The sequence below is a fragment of the Suncus etruscus genome, chromosome 17 (assembly GCF_024139225.1).
Source record: "Suncus etruscus isolate mSunEtr1 chromosome 17, mSunEtr1.pri.cur, whole genome shotgun sequence".
Classification (NCBI taxonomy): domain Eukaryota; kingdom Metazoa; phylum Chordata; class Mammalia; order Eulipotyphla; family Soricidae; genus Suncus; species Suncus etruscus.
The window spans coordinates 5,024,865-5,038,987 of NC_064864.1; positions in this window are offsets into that span (position 1 = coordinate 5,024,865).

The following is a 14,123-nucleotide window of genomic DNA, read 5'->3' on the forward strand; positions in this document are numbered from 1 at the left end:
TATTGTGGCTCTGTCATAGTCTCAACTAACACAACAAAAATTTATTCTCACATATTTGGACTGAAATCTGTAAAAACCAAGGTGCTACAAGGTCATGTAGTCTTAGACATCTCCAAGTTAGAAGCTGTTCTGTGTTTCTTCCATCTTCTAATGACTGCAGGCATTCCTTAACTTACAGAAGCATTATTCTGATCTTTGCCTCTATCGTCCTATTTCTCTTTCCTTTGTGGGTATTTAATTTTCTATCTATTTTAAATCTCCCCCTGCTTGTTAGAACCAACCCAGTAATCTAAGATATCACACTATCTCAAAATCTGTAGTTTCATCATATCAGCAAAGACACATCTCTCCACAAAGATAATAAAGTCATACCCCAGAGTTTGGAATACATATATATAAATACACACACACACACACACACACACATATATATATATATATATATATATATATATATATATATATATATATATATATATATTAGGCCATTATTTAGTTCATTATATTATAGACTTAACCAGTTGAGAAGGAGTCGGAAAGGCAGCTGCACAAAATGTGAATCCTCAAATCAAACAAAGCATGACTTAAGCTGTAAGAAACAGGATTAGAAAAACTACATCTAATTGGCCAATGTGACAAGAAAAATTGCTGTCTGCTTCTCATTCTGGGTAGGAAAGAAGTAAATAAGTTCTAGTGGGGAGAATAGAAATAAATGCCAAAGGCAAAATGTGTATGTGATCTAAACAAGTCCTGAGCAGGTGCTTGGTATGAATTGAAAGGCTGAAAATTGGCATGAATTTCCCAGAACTCATGAACATTTAGAGATGCTACAGAGGACATTATGTTTATTTTGCATAAAGCGGACTTGGGTTTGATCTCTGACACCAAACATGGCCATGAGTGACCCCTAATTACAAAGTCAGAAATATCCCCTAAGCACCATTGGCTGTGGTCCAATAAATAAATACTGAATAAGAAAATTCTGGAATACAACATAAGCAAATATAAAACTACTCTTTAAGAACATATACACTACTTGAGTAATATATAATCCACAGATAGATTTTCACTTTAAGGAAATTGAGAATCCTAGATGCAAATGTGATATTACTAAGCATGATTATTGAATTAAGCCCTTTGGATGGGCTTGGATGGAGGTGGATAGTGATGGAGGCCTTTCTCCTCCAGCTCAGGACCACGTATATCCACCTCCTATTGAACTGGCAGTTCTGAGGTGATCATGGTGGGTAGAAAACTCATCCACAGGCAGGCTTCAGCAAATATCAGCTTTATTTGCTCTGGCCAACATGTGTGGCCTATAATCTTAAATCTATTTAATTAAGCATGGTCTTGTCAGCTTGCCCTGTGTCTAGCTTCGTTCAGCCATCTTTCCTCCAACCTCCATCCATGCAAATTCCCCTTTTGCCCCTCAGGCAAAACCTTTTGTAACCTCCCCCAAGAAATGGGAGGTTCTTTCTTGTAGGTAATATTACAGGAAGAATGGGTGTGGGGTAACAATTATCATCTCTGGTTCTCTACTTTGATAATAGAGAACTTACAATTCCCCAAGAAAATTATTCCAGAAATAACTAGAGGAAATAAAAGTGTGAAGACAGCATTTATAAGTAACAGATACACACAAAAAGTATAGTCCATAATGAACCAATGTTCCTGGATCGTTTTTTCTTTAGTACAACAGGTATAGTTTCAGGGGTCTAGTGTGATAGTAAACCAAGTAATGCACTTGCCTTGCATGTAGCCATCTTGGTTTCAATAGCTGGTGTCATATATGGTTCCCAAAAACTTTGTCAGAAGTGATTTCTGAACTCGGGGCCAGGAATAAACCTTGACCATTCTGGATATGGTCAAAAGTAAAAAAAAATGTTTTTATAAACTAAATTTTAAAATAACAGGTAATAATAGCTATAAGATTTATCTACATAACACCTATGTGAATGCATTCAATAAAGATTGTTCTGTGCATAAAAAGCAAGAACAGCAAGAGTGAGCAGTTTTCACCTTTAAACATCAAATAGAAAGATTCTTAAGATTTAAAAACTCACTGACATTCCCTCTAGAAAGTCATTTCCAAATACCCTTTAAAAAGTGAATGTGTAATGGAAAATTTAAGTTTCCTATTCTGTTTCATGCCACAGCATTTCCTCACTTTTGAAAAATCAATAAAGGTCATTAATCATTCCCCAATACTTTGAAAGTATCAAATGTTTTAAAGGTGATTGAATAAATTTGGGAAGTGTATTCAAGGAAGAATATGCCCACTGTTATAGAAATACCACTCAGTATTATAGAAATGCTAAAGCCTACTGATAATCATAAACCTGATTTACTAAATTACTATGTCTGCATCTATTGGGGTTGATATAGAGATCTCATAGTTCATAGGTGTTACAATAAACCTATATATGTATATATAAATATATATGTGTGCAATAATATAATTTTAAGGCAGTATGCTAAAGAATGACGTAGCCATTGAATTATAGCCCAGAGATAGAAATAATTGGGTTACAGTTATTCTAAATAAAATTTTCCTTCTTGTCTTGTTCACATCTCTATACTCAATGTGGCAAGTCATAGTTAGGAGGCAAAGAAAGCACACCAATGTTTAAGTCATAAGAGGCATTGTTTGGTAGGTCTTTTATTTCCAGAGTGAGACGATCAGGGTATAAAAGAATTTCTAGGGGTGTGAGGTACAGTACAGAGCTCAAGATACTTGCTTTTCACATAGTCACCTCCAGTTTGAGGTTTGAGCCATTGTATCACCTATAGTCTCCTGAGCAGAGTCGAAATTAAGTTGTGAGCACAACAGATATATCACCCTAGAATTTCTGCAAGATAGTGCCTATTTTACTTTAGAGAATCCCTTTGTCTTTTACATGCTTACATTGCAATATATCTAAAATATCAACAAAGAAAAATCAAATGGCAAAACACAACATAAATAACTCCAAGACCATTAAAACTATGATGGTTACCAAAAGGAAAAGGGAACAAAGAATTGGTAGAGTCAACTTAAGAGTTTGATGGCATATATATATATGCATATAGATGTGAAAATATATGTATATATATGCATATAGATGTGAAAATATATTTCTAAAGTTATACAATGTTGTAAACTAATGATAAAATGTTATCTCAAAATAAAGCAGAACTAATAAATACACTATACCAAGAGTTTTATTTTTTCAAAGTGGTGGTTTTTATATTATCAACATTCATCAAAATATTTCTGGAGTTCTCATTAAAAGTAAAATTCTCTGGCCTCACCCCTAGAGTTTTGAATTTAGTAGGTCTGAGTAAGGGTGATAATTTACATTTCTTTAAAGTCCCTATATGTCAGATATGAAGATATCCAAGAAATAAACAAGTTTAGCTAGAGTGCTGATAGTATGAGGGAAGGTTCAGATAAAGAGCCCAGGGCGCTTAATGTAAATTACTAGTAATGCTCTGTGGGCAGTCATGTATACAATCTTCTCTCTGTCTCCTCTCCTGAAGGAAAATTATCTTCAGAGATGAATACCTTTGCTTCCTCTTTCCTCACACATTCCCTTAAAAAAAATATAAACCCCCCTTAGAATTAGCTAGCATTCGATAGGAATGTTTTTTCAAACTTCTTCCTTTGATTATTCCTGAAAGATAAATGTCCTATAGACTCTCAGTCCACAAATCTGGGAGCACCCTGACCCCACGCTTGTTCTTATCATGTCTGTCTTGGTTTCTTAACTCTAGCAGCACCCCTGTTTTAGACCCATTTACATGGGGCTGGACTCTGGCACCTATGTAACACTTATGCTACAATTCCAAACATACATTAGAACCACTAATATAGGGGTTTAGGGTATATATCAGAGGTAGGTAACTTTTCTTGTGTGGTTTTTAAAAAGGGAGACTTTTGATTAGTTTTCAACAAATAAGAACAAATATTATTTTTTGTGTGTATTTTCAATAAATCAATATTAAATTGTAGACATGAGTTGCAGTTTAAGTACAAAAATACTGATATATATATATATATATATATATATATATATATATATATATATATATATATATAATCATTGACAACATTGCACTCTTATTTTCATTATTCAAAATAGCCAAAATCTGGAAATAACCCAAGTACCCAACAACAGTTGACTTAGCTCAAGAAACTATGTATGTATACACAATAAAATGGTCAACAGTAAGAAACAATAAAACCATGCCATTTGCTGCTACATGGGTGGATCTGGAAAGTGTCACACTGAATGAAGTTATTCTGAGTAAGAAAAACAAACACAGAATTATGTCTCTCATATGTGGGTTATAAAGGAACATAGTAGAGGGAATGCAAATCCCCCAAAGCAGTGGAACCACATAATTAAACTGCCTAAGAACTAATTTTAAGCTCGAAGCTTAGCACTGGAGTGGGATTCAAGGGCTAGGTCAGAAAGGGGACACGAAGACAATGGTGGAGGGGAAAGATGCTGTCATAGAGGCAGCTTGGGGGAGGAGGGAAACTGGGACATTGGAAGTGGACCCTGTTGAAGGGATTGGTGTTGAATACCACCCTTCCCAAAAAATGCTATTGTTTTAACCTAAAATGATACAAACTAAAATACCAATACATTATAGCTAATATTGACCGTTCACAGGCTAAAATTCTTCCATATAGTTGTGTTAAATTACTACAATGCTGTGCATATTTTTACCTCCAATTATTTTATTTATTAAACTTCTAAACCTTAAGTTAAAGAATTCTTCCATCTAATAGTTTAAGTTCCCTTCTGAGGCCCTTTGAAAGACTGACCTTATTCAGGTAGACTCAATAATTGGGTCTTTCTAAGTTGGTTATTAAAAAAAAAAAAGCCGTATTTGTCTCCATTAGAAGCAGCATCTGTAGGTTTGGGAAGTGAAGAAGTCTTTTCTAGCCAAAGCTTAAAGCTTTTTCCCCTACTCTCATTTATGTTCATGGACAGACGCAATCAAAAATGTTGAACTCCAGCCATATTCTGCTTGACGAGAGACAGATGTCTTTTATCCGGTGTTAATCAGTAAAGATAGCTGCACAGTTAGCCCAGCCTTGGAGAAGCACTCAGACACACTGCATAACAGGCCTTCATACCAGTCACACATAGCAAGATCACACAAGTAAGGCAGAAATAGGATGGCACGCAAAATGAAAAAGCCATTTGTCATTGAGCTTGTGCTTATTGGAAAAATTAACTTTGGGGGTGACCCATATGACACAGTCAATGCTAGAATGAAGCACCCTCTTTTGGTCAATGAAGGAAAACATAGAGCAAAAGTAGAATACTTAAGTGTGAAGTGGGAGGAGTTTCCCTCCCACTAGAACAGTTTTAAGTTGTAATTAACAGTGAATCTTCATGTTATGGGGCTGAATGACAATCTGGTTCCTGTCCTGGAATCCAAACAAGGCATCAGTAAGACACTTTAATTGCTACCTCAACCCCACTTTCTGTGATGGCATTACTGGAGCTTATGGAATAGGACAAGAGGACGTATTTTGATGCTTGCCCCTTTTCAACTTTAAAATGTCTGCTATTTCTGGAAGGAAAAAAAAAAAGTCATCATACTCCCTTTCTCTTTGGGTAGGCTGCCAAATAAAGGCTTTCACATTTCAAATAGTTATTGATCCGACTGATTTATGAATAAAAGGAGATGGAGGAAAATTATTAGATGAGTTTTCCTCCTGCTACTTATGACTTGATTTGAAAATGTGCTGAATTAAAGACAAAATAGCTCAAGTCTGCCCTCTACAGTAAATCTCTTCTTAGGAAGAAAAAAAAAAAAAACCCACAAAAATAAAATTAGCAGTTCCCACACAGTCCCTGTCACACAGAGCAAAAGAAAACACAGGGCTGTTGCCTGTTATTGTTCCTCTTGGGTGAAAAATTCAAGGGTAATTTGGTGACCCATTTTAGTCGGAGCTTAGTTCCACTCCCACGGAAGTTTTCAATAGAAGGCTGAAAATGCTTGAGAAAAAAATTGCAGTTCAAAGAGCAGCTCTCTGCTACTGTTTATTTCGAACTAATGCTTACCAAGCCTGTTTGAAATGGATTTGAGGCAACAGCCAATTTTCCTCAAGCATGATGTTTCTTGAAAAATGCTTACCAGTTCTCTAGACTTTGGGCTCCAAAGTCTGACCTTATGGGGTATGCTTGCAGGCACTTCTGACATTATATTTCTATGATCATTTATGACTTGCTAACAGTGACTTACATTTGCTCTGTTCATAGAAACATAAATTTTGAACTAGACTTGAACGCATGTTACTTATTTCACTAGATTCTTACGAGTATCCTGGGAGGCATCATTAAAAAGTCAATAGTCAGTTGTTATTTTATTAGTATATAATTATATTACATAGTATTATTATATAGTATATAATTATAATTTATAATATAATGTAATATGTAATAATGTATGATATTATATATTTATAAAAGTTAACTTATTATAAATATATAAATATATTAAAATAAATATAAAGAATATCTTGTATTCAAATAAATTAATAATTGTTATAATAATATTATTGTTATAGTTTATCAGAAAGTCTTTAGATATTCTTCTATTTTTTCAATGACAATACTGGAAGAGTTGAAATATTAAGTCATATCTGATTCTACAAGAAGTCAAGACTTCCAATACTTTTTACCTCATTACACACAGGCTAAACTGTGCTAATCTCATTCTCATCCAAATACACAAGATCCTGGATCTAACTGAATGGGACACTAGATCTGCACACCCTGCTCTGATAATGGGTTAATATCCAAAAATAGACAACAAATTCATTTTAAAAATTTTAATTTCTTGGGCCCGGAGAGATAGCACAGCAGCATTTGCCTTGCAAGCAGCCAATCCTGGACCAAAGGTGGTTGGTTCGAATCCCGGTGTCCCATAGGGTCCCCCGTGCCTGCCAGGAGCTATTTCTGAGCAGACAGCCAGAAGTAACCCCTGAGCAAAGCTGGGTGTGACCCAAAAACCAAAAAAAAAAAAAATTTTAATTTCTTAAACCATAGGAACTTGCTTTTAAAATGGGTAGACATGTTTCCAAAGAATATATAGAGCCAATAGACACAGGAAAAGAGGCTCATCAACTCTTATTAGAGAAATACAAACCAAAGCAACAATGAGATAATACCTCATACCTCTAAGAATATAGATTATCTAAAAGTCAATGAAGAACAAATATTGGAAGGTTGTGGAGAGAAGGAAACAGAAACCACTAGTATCATCACTATGGAAAACAGTATAGAGTTTCCTCAAAAAATTCACAAGATAAATTCCATAGGAACCAGTTATCCCACTCTTGTATGATTAAAATTTTGAAACCCAATATCACACATTCACAGTGATACTTGAACTCCCATATTAAATATAGAATTATTCATTATTATTGATAAGAAATTAAAACAATCTAAGTGCCCATTAATATGTAGTAGATATGGTAGATGTGGTAGGCTTACATAGATGTGGTATATATACTCTATGGATAAGATACAGTTTCTAAATTTTTGTTTTTGGTTTTTGGTTTTTGGTTCACACCGGGCAGCACTCAGGGGTTATTCCTGGCTCCAGGCTCAGAAATTGCTCCTGGCAGGCTCGGGGGACCATATGGGATTCTGGGATTCGAACCAATGACCTTCTGCATGAAAGGCAAAAGCCTCCATGCTATCTCTCCGGCCCCTTCTAAAAATATTAACCTCTGCCTTTTGCAGCAACATAAGTAGACATAGAGGATATCTTGCTTAGTGATTTCTCTCATAGGTGCAATTCAAGGGGAAAAAAAACAATAACAAGTAAACTAGATAAGCTACAAATACATTTTTGGACCACGAGATCTATTTATGGTTAGGTTACCAGAAGGGAAGAGGTGAACAGGACAAAGAAAACTGTGCTGTTAGTGAAGAGAAGAAACAAACTTTTCCAATGCTGAACTTATGTAACATGAGTGTGATGAGTTTCAATGATGCATCCCTGAAACTTTTATTCTATTATAATAAATAATAAATTTATCTTAATAATATAAACACTGATATATAATTTATTATATCATAGATTATATATGTTTATTATATATTATATTATGTTATAATGTTATAATTATATTTTATTATATATTATGCCATTATGTTAGGTTATGAAATATATTATGGATAAACAATTAACTAATTACCAGGATGATTAACTGGCATATTTGGGTTTCCCTTGCAGTTTTACTATGAAACAGAGAAAGTCCTTCAGCATTAATTCAACCTCTGATCTAGTCCTTGTAGTGACAAACTGCCTAGTATAAAACCTTCAATTCGTATAAATCATGGGATGACTCTTAGCACTGGCCAGAACAACAGTTATTACATCTCTCAGTGGATGACCTCCCATTGAGTCCGTGACTTTCTTGTCATTATTTCACACTTATTTGGGCCTTCTAGAAAATACTTCCTCCCTTCAGTTATCTACTGCTCCCTTCCAGTTACCCATTTTTCTGTCTTTATTCTTTTTTGTTTGTTTGTTTGTTTTAATTTGTTTTGTTTTCTTTGGGGGGGGCCACACCCGGTGACGCTCAGGGGTTACTCCTGGCTATGCGCTCAGAAATCGCTCCTGGCTTGGGAGACCATATGGAACATGGGGGATCGAACCACGGTCCATCCTAGGTTAGTGCGTGCAAAGAAAATGCCCTAACCCCTGTGCCACTGCTCTGGCCCTCTCTTTACTCCTAAGTGTCTGTGCTACATTTCCTAGATGCCTGACCACTGCCCCCCCCCCCCAAGCTGTACTTAGCCCACCATTCAAAACTAATTCCTCCCCTTCTCCATTCCTTCTCTTTCATTCAAGCGTTATTTTTTTTAAAAGTCCACAATCTGGGCCATTTTGACAAAGGTCTGTTCTGCTGTCACTCTGAGAAATATAAAAGCAGCAAATCAAGTGTGAACTGGCTGATGGAACCAAAAAATAAACATTGACATTAAAGAACATTTATATTTAATGACTTGGACTTCGGTGATCCAGAGAGAATTGAGATTTCTTCTTAAATTTTTCCCATTTTTTTCTAACAAAAAAAATTTGAACAAGGTACCTAGAGGATTATTGTAAAATAGACGAAAAGGAAGAAGAAAAATACAGAAGTGAACTATTAGTCATTTTCCTTCTAAAATGAAGTTCCAGGAGCCTGGAGCTTTCGAAGAATAGATATCCAGCCCAGGGGTTTGCTAAAGATTACAAAGGGACAAAAATCCTGGGGTTCTATGCTATTGAAATATTCTTTGTCAGCATTTTCATTCTCCAAAGAAGCACTGAATGTATTAATAGATAGGCCTGCTCTTGAATTTCCACGGATACCTACACACATGCATATTACACAGCAGTGATATCCCGCCATCTCTTTTCCATAGGCCTGACAACGAAGTGGGGAATAGATCAAAACTGAACTTACTTTAGCCAAAAGCTAAACACTTCTCACATCCAAATGGTCCTTAAACCTCCCAAACAGATTTCAATTTATGTGAGGGTTAAGTTGTTGGCTTTCAACCTGAGACTAAAATACTGCACGAATGTTTCCCAAGCTCAACTCTGCTTTATAATTTTAGCATTCGGGTGCATGACGAGTCACCCTTTCAAGATCTGCCTTCCTACAATCGCCCCTTCTCAGAAAATGCTAGTTAGAGCCAAATCACAATTTTCACTTGAAAACAGCTCAGAGCCAAAGTCCTTCCCACCAGCAAGTCACCACAACACACTTTTTCTACATATTCTATCTCTCTGTGATATTCCTAACCAAAGCTCTTAATTCACTCAAGGCTCTGCAGCTTTTACTGAGCCCTGGTCATTAAAGTTATTCTGAGAAAAAGATGTTCTTTCTTCAGTTCTCCTTGTAAATAACTATTTGTGAAATCCCAGTTCAAATGCCTTCTCTTCCAGGAAATAGTTCATAACTGCCATCTTTGTCATCTCCCACTTAGTCTGTGCAGAATTAATGTCTTCCTCTTCATTTACACCAAGCATTTTATTTGTATCATTTCTAAGGATTTTATTAGCTGCTACCCATATTGGAATTATTTGAAAACCTGCCATGTTTCACTAGCTATGATTATGCTATGGGAGTGAGGTTCTCATTTTTCATGGGGTCTAGGAACATACCTTGCAGGCAATCCTCATTAGTAAGCATGAACTGAGTTACACACTTTAGGACACGCATTATTTCTCCATGATGAGATTTACTTGTATTCCCCTTTAATAATCTGTATTTGCAGTCCTGGGAAACATTTTTTGAAAATAAAAATGACTTGAGCACTTGGTCTACTTTCCAGATCTTGCCAGGAAAACATTATTGTGAATGACTTCCAGGAAAACTTGATACCCAAATATTGCTACTCTTCTGGTCCAACAGCTAACATAACTAAGACATTTTATCTCATCTCTTAATATTCTCAGTATTAAAAAAAAAACCTCACTACCTCCTACTGTAGCTTTCTCAAGAGAAACTGCAAGTGATCAGACCAAAAGTTCTTTCATTAGAAGCAAAGGGTAAAAGTGACTTCTCACTGAACCTGAGAATAATTTATGGCAGTTAATTAAACTCTAGTTGATATTTCCTGCTTTTAAAGGGCCAACCAATTATTTACCCATTCATTTCCCTTGATGTGCTTAGAAGCATTTTTACATAGACTGTCAAATGTCAAACAGAGGTGAGTGGCAGCCTGGAATTAAGAGTCACTGGTTGCCTTGGGCTTAGCTTCTTTTGGTCGGCTGGGCACTATGGCTTAGAAATAAAACTGTTACGCTCTAATGCTCTAAACTTTTTTCAGATTTAATTTTAATAACTTTATTGACATGTCAAGGTAGACAAAGTTGTCAAAGGTGGTATCAAATGGCTGCATAAATCAGGGCTTGATCTATCCTCAATACCCATTATTTTACCATCCATTTTTAATGGCCAGGATTCATTCACAAATCTCAGGTGTTTTCCAAATGTCAGGCGGACTTTCAATTTCTCCTTGAAGATTGTTCCCTTTCAAATTATAAAATATATCCTTCTGTAAATTTCTATCTGGGAGCTTGCTTTTCTTGGAAACTAGCCTGTCATGAAATACATTCAATACTTTGGCTTAGTTTCCTTTTGCAGTTATGCATGGAAATTTAGGGAAGTTTAAAAATTTGAGTGACCACTTTCCACACTAATCATGAGGGTAAACATTGCTCTGAGCAGAATTACATTTGTTCATAGACGAATTAAAATAGCAGTTAAATATGCGCAAAGAGATTTGTTATAAGGAATCAGCTCACATAATTATGGAGGCAGGAAATTTCGAAATCTGTAAGTAAAGAATCAGTAGGTCACTGATTGAATTCCAGTCTGGGAACAAAGCTTTTGAACTAAACTGTCCATAAGATGCCCAAACAAGCTCAAGGTTCAAAAAGAGCCCCTGTTTCAGTATAAGAAACCCCATTTTGATAGACCAACAATGGGAGACAGCTGATTTCCCAGTTCAAAAGCAGTTGACCAGAAGAAATTTCTTTCTCTGTGTAGAAAATCAAGAGTTTTCAGTTATATTCAGACAGATTCTCCATGGAGAGAATAGTTCCTTTTATTTTGCTTACCATTATAGCCTCTACTCTCATCCTAAAATTTCCCCTAGAAACCCAAAAATTGTAGTTGACCAAGATTCTAGCTACCCTAATATCCAGTTAAAAATCAACATTACAGCTGACCCCAGTCAGGATTCAGTATTCACCAAGATTGTGTCCCTACCCAGCCACTCCCAATAAATTGAACTTGGAGCCTGTTTGCCAACTTAGAATTTGGGAATAAGTTATACTAGGTCATTGGGGGGAAAAAATCATAGGATGCTGAAACTAGTTAGAAGTATGGTTCATTAAACTCATTATCCTCTTACAGAGGCAACTGCAAAGAAAGAACTGAGGGAGGGGTCAGTGTCCTCTCTGACTTCAACCTTAAAAGCCATCTCTCAGAATGCAGGACTTGCAAAAACACTGGTAACAGTAAAAGTACTCTGAATGTCAAATGACCAAAAGTACATAATGAATCTAAGGTATTTCTGGCAGTGACCATTAGATTGCATTTCATGAGTGAAAAGTGTGTCAAGGATAAGAAACCCCCGTTTGATAGACTATATGCATAGAATATTTTATCATTTGTATTGGACTTTCTTTTAATATTTTTAATGGTAGCTCTTATAAAACAGTTTTCAAGCCATAGAGATAATGCAGAGAGGAGGGTGTTTACCTTACACAGCACAGAGCCCTACCAGGGGTAATCCCTGAGCACAGAACCAAGAGTAAGTAAGCAAGTAAGTAAGCCAAGAATAAGCTCTGAAAATGCTGCATGTGGTCACCCCCAAAATTATTTTAAGTTAATGAGGGGTACAGCAGTTGCTCCATTAGAGTTTATGCTTAAAGTGTAGCTATACCACCCTTACTACCTGAGTGCCAGTTTCCCTCCACATTGAACCAAAATCCCATCTCCCCACTTCTTTGACTCCCCCATCCACCATCACCCTCAGCCTTCCTCTCAATTTGGCAGCCCTGGTTCACTGCTTGGTGACAACAGCTCAGGCCTATTTTGTTTCCTATTTTGTCTAATCACTGTTACAAGATAGGGTCATGACCCACAATTTGAAAAGCTAGACATCAAAGGATCTATGGCAAGAATCTACAAGAAACTGTAAATCAATGCTCAAACAATTCCATTTCAGAACAGGCTAAATGTTCAGACACTGCACAAAAGAAAATACAAAAATGGTCAGAATACAGATGAAATAACATGCTTAAGATATCTAACATGTGTTAGATATCAAGAAAATGCAAATCATAATAAAATTATCAATGCAAAATAAAAATGATACAATCTCCCACAGGGTCTGAGAGATAGTGCAGAGGTTAGGGTGCTTGTTTAGCATAAACTGAATTGTAATCCAGATCTTATACTACATGGTCTTGTTATCTTCATAGGATGTAGTTCTAGAGGTACACACACACTCACACACACACACACACACACACACACACACACACACAATAGTAGCTTTAAATCCCCACTAGAGTGACTAAAGTAGATCAACCATATTAAATGTTGGTTGGTGATGCCAAGTAACTGGAACACAGATTAACAAGTAATGGTGTGTATGTAAAATAATATAATCTTTGGGGGGGGGATGATTCAACTGTATCTCCTTGGTATTTTCAATAATTATTTGTTAACTTCTTTCTAATTCTGATCCCCTTTCTGACTTTATTTTCTTCCTTTGGGTCCTCTATCCTATCACTTGGCCCCTAGTATCTAGCCTGTGATTTCTTATTTACTAATTTTTTTTCCCACTGGGACTCCCCTTGAAGTATTCTAGGTCCTCGCAACACCAGTTAAGAAACACTGGGCAGGAAAAATAGTACAGGTGAGCCCGTTGCCTTGCATGTGATGGTCCCTTGATTCTGCAAGTAGTGATTCCTGGTTGCAAACCCAGGAATAGGCTCTGAACACTGCCAGGTGAGACACAAGAAACAAAAAAAAGTAATGAAACCCAGCTCTTAACGTTCTGTAGGTTGCAAAATTTGCTAAAGACTATTTTGGCTTTTGGGACACACCCAGAATCTAATCTAGTTCAGCTTCTCATAAGTAAGCGAATCAAGCTGGAAATGCCTGTATTTAACCCATTGAACTGTCACCCCAGCCCTTCCTCTTATCACCCCCGGGGCCCTTTTGGGTTCTAACTTGTATGTTTGTTTTGGTTTTTTATTTTTGGAGCCACACCCAGGGGTGCTCAGGGGCTACTCCTGGCTCTGAACTAAGAAATCATTCCAGACAGGCTCATGGGGACCATTTAAGATGCTGGGGATCAAACCTGGGTCCCGGCTCATGCAAGGCAAATGCCCTACCATTGGGCATGGGCCAATGGACTCTAACTTGTAAACAAGTAATCACTAAACCAACAGAAGTCAGTAGTATGTGAAAAGTGGGGCTATCTCTTGGCTCCTTACTCAGCTATATTGTATTGAGATTTGTTAACATTCAAAAAGCTACACTTTTGAGGAGAATGCTGAGGTTATTTTATTTGCTTGTTTCTTTTAGGGCCACA